Below are 17,965 nucleotides of genomic sequence, written 5' to 3' on the forward strand. Positions count from 1 at the left end.
TAGCCAGTGGCAATTTTTGAAAAATACGTTTATGTTCGAGACAATCTGCTCATTTGCATACACTCGCTGCGAAGCTTTTGTCATGAGTAGTTACAATACAACTGTATTAGCAACGAACTCTTTTCTTTCGTGTTATGAAGGTATAATGACCCATTATTGAAATCACAATGTCCTCGCTTGATTGCTATAGTGCTCTAACTACCATTTTTATTTTTTTAGAAAAAACGCATGTAAAGGTTTAACCTTTATTTTCTCACTTATTTATGCACGTATGTGGAAAAAATATACCGGAGTGTTTATCAGCAAACGGAGAATATGAATACCATTAAATATTAACTTTAGTAAATTATATGTTTATGTAATTTGCAATTTTATGTATGGAGAAAGAGCATTCTAGTAAAAAAAAATCGTTAATGCTGAACTGCTCTATCGGGATATAGAGAATTTTATCACATACGGATCTGGACATTTATTCATTGAACGTCATGGAGATGGATCAGTACAGTTCTGAAATGAAACTCAGTCACGTGGTGTAAATTCTGGCGATTGATAGACTAATCTGAGCGTGAATTCTACTTTGCTATAAGTCCCGGAGATGGTGCAGTACAACATTCACCCGATTACATCATTTTAAAGATCTCGTTCTCACGAACACAGCGATATAAAAAAACTCATTTTTGAAAAAAAATGGAGATAGAGCACTATAGCAATTAAGCGACGATGTACAAAAAAAACATAACTTTCCGAAACAAAGGAGTTGAACAGAAACGATGATAAAACAACACTTAATAGTTAGGACCTTGTTTACAATACTTATGCTTGGCATGACATTTGATTGTTCATATTACCAAAATACACATGTACAAGATGGATATATGATTATGTCAATAAATTAATGTTGTTTTATGGCATATGGTCAATACTATTTCGATATTATAAAACACTTCAATGAGTGTATACTATTATGCATATATTGTTATCTAAAATAGTTATTAAGAATATGAAATTGTTTAACACCCGTGTACTTACTTTAAAGAAGTATTGCGCTAAACAAAAGTACAAGTGTTCTGTTCTATATAAAAGTAACGACAAATATCGTGAATTGCACAAAGCTCCGAAAAGAATAAACTAAATACATATTTAATTATTAAACGATGTCGATTCCAAATGCAAACATTGGTCATGTAAATGTGAGTCAAGCAAATTATTAGTCTGTCGCACATATTAATATGAAAACAATGGTAAATTTTCTTTTCCGAGTTTACATTGTTTTCTGCGTGAATTAAATTAGTGCTTATTGTTTGGATTCGTACATATTTCTATCATGGTGAATAAAACCTCGGTGACCTTCTCTACAAAGTGCTTTATGTGTCGATAAAAGTAAAACGCAAGTTTCTGTCTCTGGAATATGAGGTATTGCGAACAAACAAATAGTGGATATATACTAATTAGTATTTTTCTTAAAACATTTCGAGATTGTTCATTCTCAAGCATTGATAAATCGTGCCATAAGAGTATTACTAACAATAAAATGATACTCTCCTTGTGGTTAAAGTGGTAATTAATTACCATTAAGGGGGGGGGGGGGCGCTAGTTTTTCGAACGTCATAACAATTTGTTCGATAAACTAGTATATCCCCACGGTGTAAATAACATGCGGTGCTTTGCTAGTAAGCCTCGTTCTGGGAAATCTTGTATGAATGCATGTGCGTAACGTGTCTTCCTAGATTAGCATGTACAGTACGTTCAGAGTAATCAAGGACGGCTATTTCCGCATGTATGAGATGTTTCGTTTAAAGGACGTCAAATCTAACGATATAAAATGCAGTGTATGCGGAAAGTGTCGTCTTCGATTCGCCTGTACGCACATGCCTGGCTCTGCAGTGTAGGCGGAATGTGTCGTCTCTGATTCGCCTGTACGCACATGCCTGGCTCTGCAGTGTAGGCGGAAAGTGTCGTCTCTGATTCGCCCGTGCGCACATGCCTTGCTCTGCAGTGTAGGCGGAAAGTGTCGTCTCTGATTCGCGTGTGCGCACATGCCTGGCTCTGCAGTGTAGGCGGAAAGTGTCGTCTCTGATTCGCCTGTACGCACATGCCTGGCTCTGCAGTGTAGGCGGAAAGTGTCGTTTCTGATTCGCCTTGCGCACATGCCTGGCTCTGCAGTGTAGGCGGAAAGTGTCGTATCTGATTCGCCTGTGGGCACATGCCTGGCTCTGCAGTGTAGGCGGAAACCGTCGTCTTTGGTTCGCCTGTGGGCACATGCCTGGCTCTGCAGTGTAGGCGGAAAGTGTCGCCTCTGATTTGCCTGTGGGCATATGCCTGGCTCTGCAGTGTAGGCGGAAAGTGTCGCCTCTGATTTGCCTGTGCGCACATGCCTGGCTCTGCAGTGTAGGCGGAAAGTGTCGTCTCTGATTCGCCTGTGGGCACATGCCTGGCTCTGCAGTGTAGGCGGAAAGTGTCGTCTCTGATTCGCCTGTGCGCACATGCCTGGCTCTGCAGTGTAGGTGGAAAGTGTCGTCTCTGATTCGCCTGTGCGCACATGCCTGGCTCTGCAGTGTAGGCGGAAAGTGTCGTCTCTGATTCGCCTGTGCGCACATGCCTGGCTCTGCAGTGTAGGCGGAAAGTGTCGTCTCTGATTCGCCTGTTCGCACATGCCTGGCTCTGCAGTGTAGGTGGAAAGTGTCGTCTCTGATTCGCCTGTACGCACATGCCTGGCTCTGCAGTGTAGGCGGAAAGTGTCGTCTCTGATTCGCCTGTGCGCACATGCCTGGCTCTGCAGTGTAGGCGGAAAGTGTCGTCTCTGGTTCGCCTGTGGGCACATGCCTGGCTCTGCAGTGTAGGCGGAAAGTGTCGTCTTTGGTTCGCCTGTGGGCACATGCCTGGCTCTGCAGTGTAGGCGGAAAGTGTCGCCTCTGATTTGCCTGTGGGCATATGCCTGGCTCTGCAGTGTAGGCGGAAAGTGTCGCCTCTGATTTGCCTGTGCGCACATGCCTGGCTCTGCAGTGTAGGCGGAAAGTGTCGTCTCTGATTCGCCTGTGGGCACATGCCTGGCTCTGCAGTGTAGGCGGAAAGTGTCGTCTCTGATTCGCCTGTGCGCACATGCCTGGCTCTGCAGTGTAGGCGGAAAGTGTCGTCTCTGATTCGCCTGTGCGCACATGCCTGGCTCTGCAGTGTAGGTGGAAAGTGTCGTATCTGATTCGCTTGTGCGCACATGCGTGGCTCTGCAGTGTAGGCGAAAAGTGTCGTCTCTGATTCGCCTGTGCGCACATGCCTGGCTCTGCAGTGTGGGCGGAATGTGTCGTCTCTGATTCGCCTGTGCGCACATGCCTGGCTCTGCAGAGTAGGCGGAAAGTGTCGTCTCTGATTCGCCTGTACCCACATGCCTGGCTCTGCAGTGTAGGCGGAACGTGTCGTCTCTGATTCGCCTGTACGCACATGCCTGGCTCTGCAGTGTAGGCGGAAAGTGTCGTCTCTGATTCGCCTGTGCGCAAATGCCTGGTTCTGCAGTGTAGGCGGAAAGTGTCGTCTCTGATTCGCCTGTGCGCACATGCCTGGCTCTGCAGTGTAGGCGGAAAGTGTCGCCTCTGATTTGCCTGTGGGCATATGCCTGGCTCTGCAGTATAGGCGGAAAGTGTCGCCTCTGATTTGCCTGTGCGCACATGCCTGGCTCTGCAGTGTAGGCGGAAAGTGTCGTCTGTGCTTCGCCTGTACGCACATGCCTGGCTCTGCAGTGTAGGCGGAAAGTGTCGTCTCTGATTCGCCTGTACGCACATGCCTGGCTCTGCAGCGTAGGCGGAAAGTGTCGTCTCTGATTCGCCTGTGCGCACATGCCTGGCTCTGCAGTGTAGGCGGAAAGTGTCGTCTCTGATTCGCCTGTACGCACATGCCTGGCTCTGCAGTGTAGGCGGAAAGTGTCGTCTCTGATTCGCCTGTGGGCACATGCCTGGCTCTGCAGTGTAGGCGGAAAGTGTCGTCTCTGATTTGCCTGTACGCACATGCCTGGCTCTGCAGTGTAGGCGGACAGTGTCGTCTCTAGTTCGCCTGTGGGCACATGCCTGGCTCTGCAGTGTAGGCGGAAAGTGTCGTCTCTGATTCGCCTGTGCGCACATGCCTGGCTCTGCAGTGTAGGCGGAAAGTGTCGTCTCTGATTCGCCTGTGCGCACTTGCCTGGCTCTGCAGTGTAGACGGAAAGTGTCGTTTCTGATTCGCCTGTGGGCACATGCCTGGCTCTGCAGTGTAGGCGGAAAGTGTCGTCTCTGATTCGCCTGTACGCACATGCTTGCTCAGCAGTGTAGGCGGAAAGTGTCGTCTCTGATTCGCCTGTGCGCACATGCCTGGCTCTGCAGTGTAGGCGGAAAGTGACGTCTCTGATTCGCCTGTGGGCACATGCCTGGCTCTGCAGTGTAGACGGAAAGTGTCGTCTCTGATTCGCATTGCGCACATGCCTGGCTCTGCAGTGTAGGCGGAAAGTGTCGTATCTGATTCGCCTGTGCGCACATGCCTGGCTCTGCAGTGTAGGCGGAAAGTGTCGTCTCTGATTCGCCCGTGCGCACATGCCTTGCTCTGCAGTGTAGGCGGAAAGTGTCGTCTCTGATTCGCGTGTGCGCACATGCCTGGCTCTGCAGTGTAGGCGGAAAGTGTCGTCTCTGATTCGCCTGTACGCACATGCCTGGCTCTGCAGTGTAGGCGGAAAGTGTCGTTTCTGATTCGCCTTGCGCACATGCCTGGCTCTGCAGTGTAGGCGGAAAGTGTCGTATCTGATTCGCCTGTGGGCACATGCCTGGCTCTGCAGTGTAGGCGGAAACCGTCGTCTTTGGTTCGCCTGTGGGCACATGCCTGGCTCTGCAGTGTAGGCGGAAAGTGTCGCCTCTGATTTGCCTGTGGGCATATGCCTGGCTCTGCAGTGTAGGCGGAAAGTGTCGCCTCTGATTTGCCTGTGCGCACATGCCTGGCTCTGCAGTGTAGGCGGAAAGTGTCGTCTCTGATTCGCCTGTGGGCACATGCCTGGCTCTGCAGTGTAGGCGGAAAGTGTCGTCTCTGATTCGCCTGTGCGCACATGCCTGGCTCTGCAGTGTAGGTGGAAAGTGTCGTCTCTGATTCGCCTGTGCGCACATGCCTGGCTCTGCAGTGTAGGCGGAAAGTGTCGTCTCTGATTCGCCTGTGCGCACATGCCTGGCTCTGCAGTGTAGGCGGAAAGTGTCGTCTCTGATTCGCCTGTTCGCACATGCCTGGCTCTGCAGTGTAGGTGGAAAGTGTCGTCTCTGATTCGCCTGTACGCACATGCCTGGCTCTGCAGTGTAGGCGGAAAGTGTCGTCTCTGATTCGCCTGTGCGCACATGCCTGGCTCTGCAGTGTAGGCGGAAAGTGTCGTCTCTGGTTCGCCTGTGGGCACATGCCTGGCTCTGCAGTGTAGGCGGAAAGTGTCGTCTTTGGTTCGCCTGTGGGCACATGCCTGGCTCTGCAGTGTAGGCGGAAAGTGTCGCCTCTGATTTGCCTGTGGGCATATGCCTGGCTCTGCAGTGTAGGCGGAAAGTGTCGCCTCTGATTTGCCTGTGCGCACATGCCTGGCTCTGCAGTGTAGGCGGAAAGTGTCGTCTCTGATTCGCCTGTGGGCACATGCCTGGCTCTGCAGTGTAGGCGGAAAGTGTCGTCTCTGATTCGCCTGTGCGCACATGCCTGGCTCTGCAGTGTAGGCGGAAAGTGTCGTCTCTGATTCGCCTGTGCGCACATGCCTGGCTCTGCAGTGTAGGTGGAAAGTGTCGTATCTGATTCGCTTGTGCGCACATGCCTGGCTCTGCAGTGTAGGCGAAAAGTGTCGTCTCTGATTCGCCTGTGCGCACATGCCTGGCTCTGCAGTGTGGGCGGAATGTGTCGTCTCTGATTCGCCTGTGCGCACATGCCTGGCTCTGCAGAGTAGGCGGAAAGTGTCGTCTCTGATTCGCCTGTACCCACATGCCTGGCTCTGCAGTGTAGGCGGAACGTGTCGTCTCTGATTCGCCTGTACGCACATGCCTGGCTCTGCAGTGTAGGCGGAAAGTGTCGTCTCTGATTCGCCTGTGCGCAAATGCCTGGTTCTGCAGTGTAGGCGGAAAGTGTCGTCTCTGATTCGCCTGTGCGCACATGCCTGGCTCTGCAGTGTAGGCGGAAAGTGTCGCCTCTGATTTGCCTGTGGGCATATGCCTGGCTCTGCAGTATAGGCGGAAAGTGTCGCCTCTGATTTGCCTGTGCGCACATGCCTGGCTCTGCAGTGTAGGCGGAAAGTGTCGTCTGTGATTCGCCTGTACGCACATGCCTGGCTCTGCAGTGTAGGCGGAAAGTGTCGTCTCTGATTCGCCTGTACGCACATGCCTGGCTCTGCAGCGTAGGCGGAAAGTGTCGTCTCTGATTCGCCTGTGCGCACATGCCTGGCTCTGCAGTGTAGGCGGAAAGTGTCGTCTCTGATTCGCCTGTACGCACATGCCTGGCTCTGCAGTGTAGGCGGAAAGTGTCGTCTCTGATTCGCCTGTGGGCACATGCCTGGCTCTGCAGTGTAGGCGGAAAGTGTCGTCTCTGATTTGCCTGTACGCACATGCCTGGCTCTGCAGTGTAGGCGGACAGTGTCGTCTCTAGTTCGCCTGTGGGCACATGCCTGGCTCTGCAGTGTAGGCGGAAAGTGTCGTCTCTGATTCGCCTGTGCGCACATGCCTGGCTCTGCAGTGTAGGCGGAAAGTGTCGTCTCTGATTCGCCTGTGCGCACTTGCCTGGCTCTGCAGTGTAGACGGAAAGTGTCGTTTCTGATTCGCCTGTGGGCACATGCCTGGCTCTGCAGTGTAGGCGGAAAGTGTCGTCTCTGATTCGCCTGTACGCACATGCTTGCTCAGCAGTGTAGGCGGAAAGTGTCGTCTCTGATTCGCCTGTGCGCACATGCCTGGCTCTGCAGTGTAGGCGGAAAGTGACGTCTCTGATTCGCCTGTGGGCACATGCCTGGCTCTGCAGTGTAGACGGAAAGTGTCGTCTCTGATTCGCATTGCGCACATGCCTGGCTCTGCAGTGTAGGCGGAAAGTGTCGTATCTGATTCGCCTGTGCGCACATGCCTGGCTCTGCAGTGTAGGCGGAAAGTGTCGTCTCTGATTCGCCTGTGGGCACATGCCTGGCTCTGCAGTGTAGGCGGAAAGTGTCGTCTCTGATTCGCCTGTACGCACATACCTGGCTCTGCAGTGTGGGTGGAAAGTGTCGTCTCTGATTCGCCTGTACGAACATGCCCGGCTCTGCCGTGTAGGCGGAAAGTGTCGTCTCTGATTCGCCTGTGCGCACATGCCTGGCTCTGCAGTGTAGGTGGAAAGTGTCGTCTCTGATTCGCCTGTGCGCACATGCCTGGCTCTGCAGTGTAGGCGGAAAGTGTCGTCTTTGATTCGCCTGTGGGCACATGCCTGGCACTGCAGTGTAGGCGGAAAGTGTCGTCTTTGATTCGCCTGTAGGCACATGCCTGGCTCTGCAGTGTAGGTGGAAAGTGTCGTCTCTGATTCGCCGATGGGCACATACCTGGCTCTGCAGTGTAGGTGGAAAGTGTCGTCTGTGATTCGCCTGTGGGCACATGCCTGGCTCTGCAGTGTAGGTGGAAAGTGTCGTCTCTGATTCGCCTGTGCGCACATGCCTGCCTCTGCAGTGTAGGCGGAAAGTGTCGTCTCTGATTCGCCTGTACGCACATGCCTGGCTCTGTAGTGTAGGTGGAAAGTGTCGTCTCTGATTCGCCTGTACGCACATGCCTGGCTCTGCAGTGTAGGCGGAAAGTGTCGTCTCTGATTCGCCTTGCGCACATGCCTGGCTCTGCAGTGTAGGCGGAAAGTGTCGTATCTGATTCGCCTGTGCGCACATGCCTGGCTCTGCACTGTAGGCGGAAAGTGTCGTCTCTGATTCGCCTGTGGGCACATGCCTGGCTCTGCAGTGTAGGCGGAAATTGTCGTCTCTGATTCGCCTGTGCGCACATGCCTGGCTCTGCAGTGTAGGCGGAAAGTGTCGTCTCTGATTCGCCTGTGCGCACATGCCTGGCTCTGCAGTGTAGGTGGAAAGTGTCGTCTCTGATTCGCCTGTACGCACATGCCTGGCTCTGCAGTGTAGGCGGAAAGTGTCGTCTCTGATTCGCCTGTGCGCACATGCCTGCTTCTGCAGTGTAGGCGGAAAGTGTCGTCTCTGATTCGCCTGTGCACACATGCCTGGCTCTGCAGTGTAGGCGGAAAGTAACTTCTCTGGTTCGCCTGTGGGCACATGCCTGGCTCTGCAGTGCAGACGGAAAGTGTCGTCTCTGATTCGCCTGTGGGCATATGCCTGGCTCTGCAGTGTAGGCGGAAATTGTCGCCTCTGATTTGCCTGTGCGCACATGCCTGGCTCTGCAGTGTAGGCGGAAAGTGTCGTCTCTGATTCGCCTGTGGGCACATGCCTGGCTCTGCAGTGTAGGCGGAAAGTGTCGTCTCTGATTCGCCTGTGCGCACATGCCTGGCTCTGCAGTGTAGGCGGAAAGTGTCGTCTCTGATTCGCCTGTGCGCACTTGCCTGGCTCTGCAGTGTAGACGGAAAGTGTCGTTTCTGATTCGCCTGTGGGCACATGCCTGGCTCTGCAGTGTAGGCGGAAAGTGTCGTCTCTGATTCGCCTGTACGCACATGCTTGCTCAGCAGTGTAGGCGGAAAGTGTCGTCTCTGATTCGCCTGTGCGCACATGCCTGGCTCTGCAGTGTAGGCGGAAAGTGACGTCTCTGATTCGCCTGTGGGCACATGCCTGGCTCTGCAGTGTAGACGGAAAGTGTCGTCTCTGATTCGCATTGCGCACATGCCTGGCTCTGCAGTGTAGGCGGAAAGTGTCGTATCTGATTCGCCTGTGCGCACATGCCTGGCTCTGCAGTGTAGGCGGAAAGTGTCGTCTCTGATTCGCCTGTGGGCACATGCCTGGCTCTGCAGTGTAGGCGGAAAGTGTCGTCTCTGATTCGCCTGTACGCACATACCTGGCTCTGCAGTGTGGGTGGAAAGTGTCGTCTCTGATTCGCCTGTACGAACATGCCCGGCTCTGCCGTGTAGGCGGAAAGTGTCGTCTCTGATTCGCCTGTGCGCACATGCCTGGCTCTGCAGTGTAGGTGGAAAGTGTCGTCTCTGATTCGCCTGTGCGCACATGCCTGGCTCTGCAGTGTAGGCGGAAAGTGTCGTCTTTGATTCGCCTGTGGGCACATGCCTGGCACTGCAGTGTAGGCGGAAAGTGTCGTCTTTGATTCGCCTGTGGGCACATGCCTGGCTCTGCAGTGTAGGTGGAAAGTGTCGTCTCTGATTCGCCGATGGGCACATACCTGGCTCTGCAGTGTAGGTGGAAAGTGTCGTCTGTGATTCGCCTGTGGGCACATGCCTGGCTCTGCAGTGTAGGTGGAAAGTGTCGTCTCTGATTCGCCTGTGCGCACATGCCTGCCTCTGCAGTGTAGGCGGAAAGTGTCGTCTCTGATTCGCCTGTACGCACATGCCTGGCTCTGTAGTGTAGGTGGAAAGTGTCGTCTCTGATTCGCCTGTACGCACATGCCTGGCTCTGCAGTGTAGGCGGAAAGTGTCGTCTCTGATTCGCCTTGCGCACATGCCTGGCTCTGCAGTGTAGGCGGAAAGTGTCGTATCTGATTCGCCTGTGCGCACATGCCTGGCTCTGCACTGTAGGCGGAAAGTGTCGTCTCTGATTCGCCTGTGGGCACATGCCTGGCTCTGCAGTGTAGGCGGAAAGTGGCGTCTCTGATTCGCCTGTGCGCACATGCCTGGCTCTGCAGTGTAGGCGGAAAGTGTCGTCTCTGATTCGCCTGTGCGCACATGCCTGGCTCTGCAGTGTAGGTGGAAAGTGTCGTCTCTGATTCGCCTGTACGCACATGCCTGGCTCTGCAGTGTAGGCGGAAAGTGTCGTCTCTGATTCGCCTGTGCGCACATGCCTGCTTCTGCAGTGTAGGCGGAAAGTGTCGTCTCTGATTCGCCTGTGCACACATGCCTGGCTCTGCAGTGTAGGCGGAAAGTAACTTCTCTGGTTCGCCTGTGGGCACATGCCTGGCTCTGCAGTGCAGACGGAAAGTGTCGTCTCTGATTCGCCTGTGGGCATATGCCTGGCTCTGCAGTGTAGGCGGAAATTGTCGCCTCTGATTTGCCTGTGCGCACATGCCTGGCTCTGCAGTGTAGGCGGAAAGTGTCGTCTCTGATTCGCCTGTGGGCACATGCCTGGCTCTGCAGTGTAGGCGGAAAGTGTCGTCTCTGATTCGCCTGTGCGCACATGCCTGGCTCTGCAGTGTAGGCGGAAAGTGTCGTCTCTGATTCGCCTGTGCGCACATGCCTGGCTCTGCAGTGTAGGTGGAAAGTGTCGTATCTGATTCGCTTGTGCGCACATGCCTGGCTCTGCAGTGTAGGCGAAAAGTGTCGTCTCTGATTCGCCTGTACGCACATGCCTGGCTCTGCAGTGTAGGCGGAATGTGTCGTCTCTGATTCGCCTGTGCGCACATGCCTGGCTCTGCAGTGTAGGCGGAAAGTGTCGCCCCGATTCGCCTGTACGCATATGCCTGGCTCTGCATTTTAGGCGGAAAGTGTCGTCTGTGATTCGCTTGTGGGCACATGCCTGGCTCTGCAGTGTAGGCGGAAAGTGTCGTCTCTGATTCGCCTGTACGCACATGCCTGGCTCTGCAGTGTGGGTGGAAAGTGTCGTCTCTGATTCGCCTGAACGAACATGCCTGGCTCTGCCGTGTAGGCGGAAAGTGTCGTCTCTGATTCGCCTGTACGCACATGCCTGGCTCTGCAGTGTAGGTGGAAAGTGTCGTCTCTGATTCGCCTGTTGGTACATGCCTGGCTATGCAGTGTAGGCGGAAAATGTCGTCTCTGATTCGCCTGTGCGCACATGCCTGGCTCTCCAGTGTAGGTGGAAAGTGTCGTCTCTGATTCGCCTGTGCGCACATGCCTGGCTCTGCAGTGTAGGCGGAAAGTGTTGTCTTTGATTCGCCTGTGGGCACATGCCTGGCTCTGCAGTGTAGGCGGAAAGTGTCGTCTTTGATTCGCCTGTGGGCACATGCCTGGCTCTGCAGTGTAGGTGGAAAGTGTCGTCTCTGATTCGCCGTGGGGCACATACCTGGCTCTGCAGTGTAGGTGGAAATTGTCGTCTGTGATTCGCCTGTACGCACATGCCTGGCTCTGCAGTATAGGCGGAAAGTGTCGTCTCTGATTCGCCTGTACGCACATGCCTGGCTCTGCAGTGTAGGCGGAAAGTGTCGTCTCTGATTCGCCTGTGCGCACATGCCTGGCTCTGCAGTGTAGGCGGAAAGTGTCGTCTATGATTCGCCTGTACGCACATGCCTGGCTCTGCAGTGTAGGCGGAAAGTGTCGTCTCTGATTCGCCGATGGGCACATACCTGGCTCTGCAGTGTAGGTGGAAAGTGTCGTCTGTGATTCGCCTGTACGCAAATGCCTGGCTCTGCAGTGCAGGCGGAAAGTGTCGTCTCTGATTCGCCTGTACGCACATGCCTGGCTCTGCAGTGTAGGCGGAAAGTGTCGTCTCTGATTCGCCTGTGCGCACATGCCTGGCTCTGCAGTGTAGGCGGAAAGTGTCGTCTCTGATTCGCCTGTACGCACATGCCTGGCTCTGCAGTGTAGTCGGAAAGTGTCGTCTCTGATTCGCCTGTGCGCACATGCCTGGCTCTGCAGTGTAGGCGGAAAGTGTCGTCTCTGATTCGCCTGTACGCACATGCCTGGCTCAAATCCTTATATTGCAATGACCTTCTTCAATTCTCTTTTGAACATCCATAAAAAGCAGCATTATGCAGACAATAAAGAACACACTCTCTGACAAATAGCCGGAAAATGGCTGAAACAGTTAGAGGCTAATCAACTTGTATATGTCATATCGTCATGAACATAAATGCAATACGTGAAGAGGGCATGCGATTTGATCATGAATATAACCGGAACAAACGTATGCTTCCGCTTTTAGTGTGTTTTTTTTTTCGTTAAAAGAAAGACTATTTTCAAAGAAAATCCAGTCTACGCATAAAGTGTGCTTCCTAATAAGCCTGTGTAACTGCACGGACTAATCAAGGACGACTCTTTATATGCAGTAGGCCCAGTCTAAAAGAGGTACAATTGCTTTTTTACCCTCCGCTTCCGTACAAGAGCCGTAATCCGTGTTTTAGACTTCGCTCAAGTTTCAGACTCAGACTCGGGCTCACTAAGAGATTGAGTTAAAATCTTGTATTGATGATCACTACCCCAATGTTCGCACTGCTGTCTGTTATTCTTGTAATGCGTGTCGTTGGCTGACCTTTGTGTGCGCTCAACCATATAACGTGAAAAAAGATCAAATAAAACCCCAACGACCTTCTCGACAAAGTGCTTATTGAGTCGGAAAAAATGACACAATATTTTCTTCTGTGGAAAAGTGGCTATTGATTGGCAAACAAAGGCGTTTTAGTCTTTGAGGGAGTTCCTTTCCGTGTTTAGGCAATCATCAATCGCCTCCTTGAAATATTACTTAAAACGTCAAATTTTACGCTCCTTTTGCGGAATAATGTGATAATTAATTCACAGACGCGGTTGATTTGCGGTAGTCCCAACAAATAGGTCGATAAAGTGTATCCACCATGGCGTTAAATCAAAGAAATGTTTAGCAATTCGAACTGCAATATCGATGGTTGCTCTTGTAATTTAACCAAGGAACTCTGCGCTGTACTACTACTGCTACACATTTGCGTTAAGTTTACACCCGGCTTCTGACATAAACAAGAACAATCAAATAAACCCTTACATTACAATATACTATTGGTTTTCCTTGCATGAGTCATTATTGTTCATAAAATAAAGAATAAAGCATCATACAGGCAATAAAGCGCGAAATGTCTGTAAAGTAACACGAAATTTTCTGAAATAAACAGAAGGAAATAAACGCCTCTTTATTCCATATTGTTACGAATATAGTACATAACATTTTGAGGGCATACGATTTGAACATTTTGACTATTTAGGGAAAATACAATCTGGAGAGAAATAATGAATATAAATACTTGGCATATTTGGAAATATCGTGTTCAACATTAATTAATTACAAAAACCTTATTTAGCCTTCCATGTATTCAGGTTTTTATCTTACAGTATTGATAATGATAATGGCAAAAATGTAAAGAAACGTTGTTTATTGGTACGGTCCCTTGAAGGCGTCTCTTTGGTGTCTGTTTTGTTTTCTTGTTTGTTGTCACAAACTAGATTTCAGTGAACCCGTAATTGCTTGAAGTTTATTTTTCATATCTTAAGAAAGTATCACAAGAATACGCAAAATATGGTATAAGAAAATTGAAAGGCAATATGACCGATTGAGTTTGGATATTCGTGTGTAAAACGTCAACTATCTGATGGTTACTTTTTGATGTACAATAGAATGGACGTTTATATTTTTATGGATGCTTTTACATCTTCAAAAAATGGCGAAGTGCATTTGCAACATAGCTGATTATCACTCACACTTTTTAACAGGGCATTTCATTAATATATAAAACACTACTTTTCAAAAGCAAGCGGATTCTCAAAAGTGGATCTTATTTACATTATACCCCCTATACAAAACAATTATAACAAATGCATCATCTTGAAGCTATCAAGTTTAACCAAAGTCTCTATAAGGTAAAAATGCCAATTTACACTAACATAGCTAATGTTACGGTCCAGCGACTAATTGTATTCGTCTCCTAGATTTTATGGCCGTCATCTGGTTACAAAAACACGTGTGTGATGTGTCATCGAATCAACACAAACTTTTAGAATTCTTATAAAACCAATCTGTCCGGCAATAAGGAGTCATTAATTTTAGGGCAAATCTTCGCGTCCGAAAAATTAGAGTCACGAAAAAATATTTTGTCTAAATATATGCGGAGCCGGAATTTAAAGCTTTCAAAAACTTAAATTTATCAAGGTAGTTCGTGTATGAAATATTAAGATTAAATAGTGATCAACGTGTAAATATTTAAATAGTGAATAGAGATGAAACAGTATTTGAATTGTTGCGGTATAGCGTGACATGGCTAATATTTAATACTGACACTTAGAACATAAAACACGACCATCCATTTAATCAGAAGTAATGACATACATTGGAACCAACATTCATCAGGCGTTATTCTCTTCAAGACTTATCGTTCTTTTTGATAATAAAATCGATATTGTGTTTCAAAAGATATAATTCTATTGGAATAATTGGCCAATATTTGATAATGAATATAACCCTTTCAAGAACAAGGTTCGCTGCCCCGTTGAACGTTTAATGGGTATTCGTTACAAAGACGCAAACGCAATTTACGAATGTTTATTAGCTACTGAGCGTGTTTATTAGACCACAGTGCCAATTGTAATAAGGCGCGACATATAAGCACTGTCTAGATAGTTCCTGATATATTTTAACCCTCAATCGGTTACTAGAAACGAGATCTTTTCCAATTGCTGACATTGTTGTCTGATAGATTAAATACAATTCTCTCGTTGGCCAATTTTTCGTTCCGCAATATTCCCAGTAAATAGGACCCCGGCGACCTTCTCTAGAATGTGCTTGATGTGTTGGAAGGATACTGTAATAGTTTCTGTCTCTGGAATATTATTGAGTGGAAAACTAACGGTTTTTATGGTTTGAGGGATGCTCATTGCCGTGCTCAGGCGATCATAACTCTAGTCTTCCTAATTTTACTCTCAACATCACAATTATAGGCTGTAAGTTATGTGTTGGGATAATATGTTAAAGTGATCACATTCACATACGACTTTGCTTTTTGGCCGTCCAAGCAAAATGGTCCAAATATATTGAACATTATGTCCAACGTCGCACGAAATATGTTACTGCTTTGCATTAGAAGTGTCAAAGGTGGTAATTTGCACGTGGAAATAAACCAAAAATGACCTAGTGTTCTTTGCAAAGTGCTGCCGTGCTTGTACCGAGAAGCTATATCAAAGCATTTTATTGCAATATACATAAGGCGGCTAAGCCCACGGAACAGGGACATATTACGAAAACTGTTAATTGAAACGTCCTGTTTTTATCTCTTTTGAAGTTATGGTGGGCTATACAACCCAGAACACGCACGAAAACTAAGCATCACAATCAAGTTATCTAAAGGAAGACTGAAACGAACATATGCTTATCAATGCCTGTTGATGGCATATGCATGATTACGAGCAGTATTGCAAACATTATATGGTTAGATAATCACAAAAGGTACACGATGAATTACATGTGGACGAACGATAACAAATATAATATCGTATTTTTAATATACGGTAATAATCTATCCTCGCCATGTTCTTCATATAACAAACATCTATATAACTACCACTTAAACAATTAGCATTTTCTGCTTTAAGATAATGACATGCATACATGCATAAATATATCAGATGCAAATTGCTGAAACTTTAATTTGAAATTCTTATCCATTAAGAAAACAGTCATTTATGAGGCGAAACTTAATGTGTACATCTTTCTAACTGTACTTATATAAAGGTCAGAAATATAAACGGACCGTTTTTCAACAGCTATTGAAGATAGGACTAGAATCGCTTGACATCATAGGCCTGGATGCCAGATGCCAGGAAATCACGAGCTCAGTTCACGTGCTGCTTGCGGAGAATCGTAGCCAATGTGAGAGTATTGGTTATGTAGCAAGCGTCGCGCAATCGAAGCCTCAGAATAACTGAGTAACTGGAATACATCATATTTAATGTAAAAAAAAAACAACGTCGTGCTCTAGTTCTGATACTGGGGATATATTATCTATGGTAAGAATTATTTTTGCTAATTACAACAATAACAACACGATATTTAAAACACACAAACGCATGGAAATAGCAACAAATTATACTGCTGCTTCTTCTTCTAGCTCTGCTACCAATACTGATAGTTGTTATTATAATAATTAATTAATAATATAAAATTAATTAATAATGTAAAAGAAGAACGGAAGTGAATTATTCAAATATAAGATTACTAATATAACCTATTAATAGTAAGCATTTATATTAAAATTACTTAAGCTGTTCTTAATTTTAAATATAGCTAAATTTAAAATAACTAGTCTGGCTATGCAGTGTAGGCGGAAAGTGTCGTCTCTGATTCGCCTGTGCGCACATGACTGGCTCTGCAGTGTAGGTGGAAAGTGTCGTCTCTGATTCGCCTGTACGCACATGCCTGGCTCTGCAGTGTAGGCGGAAAGTGTCGTCTCTGATTCGCCTGTGCGCACATGCCTGCTTCTGCAGTGTAGGTGGAAAGTGTCGTCTCTGATTCGCCTGTGCACACATGCCTGGCTCTGCAGTGTAGGCGGAAAGTAACTTCTCTGGTTCGCCTGTGGGCACATGCCTGGCTCTGCAGTGCAGACGGAAAGTGTCGTCTCTGATTCGCCTGTGGGCATATGCCTGGCTCTGCAGTGTAGGCGGAAATTGTCGCCTCTGATTTGCCTGTGCGCACATGCCTGGCTCTGCAGTGTAGGCGGAAAGTGTCGTCTCTGATTCGCCTGTGGGCACATGCCTGGCTCTGCAGTGTAGGCGGAAAGTGTCGTCTCTGATTCGCCTGTGCGCACATGCCTGGCTCTGCAGTGTAGGCGGAAAGTGTCGTCTCTGATTCGCCTGTGCGCACATGCCTGGCTCTGCAGTGTAGGTGGAAAGTGTCGTATCTGATTCGCTTGTGCGCACATGCCTGGCTCTGCAGTGTAGGCGAAAAGTGTCGTCTCTGATTCGCCTGTGCGCACATGCCTGGCTCTGCAGTGTAGGCGGAATGTTTCGTCTCTGATTCGCCTGTGCGCACATGCCTGGCTCTGCAGTGTAGGCGGAAAGTGTCGTCTCTGATTCGCCTGTACGCATATGCCTGGCTCTGCATTTTAGGCGGAAAGTGTCGTCTGTGATTCGCCTGTGGGCACATGCCTGGCTCTGCAGTGTAGGCGGAAAGTGTCGTCTCTGATTCGCCTGTACGCACATGCCTGGCTCTGCAGTGTGGGTGGAAAGTGTCGTCTCTGATTCGCCTGAACGAACATGCCTGGCTCTGCCGTGTAGGCGGAAAGTGTCGTCTCTGATTCGCCTGTACGCACATGCCTGGCTCTGCAGTGTAGGTGGAAAGTGTCGTCTCTGATTCGCCTGTTGGTACATGCCTGGCTATGCAGTGTAGGCGGAAAGTGTCGTCTCTGATTCGCCTGTGCGCACATGCCTGGCTCTCCAGTGTAGGTGGAAAGTGTCGTCTCTGATTCGCCTGTGCGCACATGCCTGGCTCTGCAGTGTAGGCGGAAAGTGTTGTCTTTGATTCGCCTGTGGGCACATGCCTGGCTCTGCAGTGTAGGCGGAAAGTGTCGTCTTTGATTCGCCTGTGGGCACATGCCTGGCTCTGCAGTGTAGGTGGAAAGTGTCGTCTCTGATTCGCCGATGGGCACATACCTGGCTCTGCAGTGTAGGTGGAAATTGTCGTCTGTGATTCGCCTGTACGCACATGCCTGGCTCTGCAGTGTAGGCGGAAAGTGTCGTCTCTGATTCGCCTGTGCGCACATGCCTGGCTCTGCAGTGTAGGCGGAAAGTGTCGTCTCTGATTCGCCTGTGCGCACATGCCTGGCTCTGCAGTGTAGGCGGAAAGTGTCGTCTATGATTCGCCTGTACGCACATGCCTGGCTCTGCAGTGTAGGCGGAAAGTGTCGTCTCTGATTCGCCGATGGGCACATACCTGGCTCTGCAGTGTAGGTGGAAAGTGTCGTCTGTGATTCGCCTGTACGCAAATGCCTGGCTCTGCAGTGCAGGCGGAAAGTGTCGTCTCTGATTCGCCTGTACGCACATGCCTGGCTCTGCAGTGTAGGCGGAAAGTGTCGTCTCTGATTCGCCTGTGCGCACATGCCTGGCTCTGCAGTGTAGGCGGAAAGTGTCGTCTCTGATTCGCCTGTACGCACATGCCTGGTTCTGCAGTGTAGTCGGAAAGTGTCGTCTCTGATTCGCC

This window comes from Dreissena polymorpha, chromosome 4, assembly GCF_020536995.1.
Source record: "Dreissena polymorpha isolate Duluth1 chromosome 4, UMN_Dpol_1.0, whole genome shotgun sequence".
NCBI classification, from domain to species: domain Eukaryota; kingdom Metazoa; phylum Mollusca; class Bivalvia; order Myida; family Dreissenidae; genus Dreissena; species Dreissena polymorpha.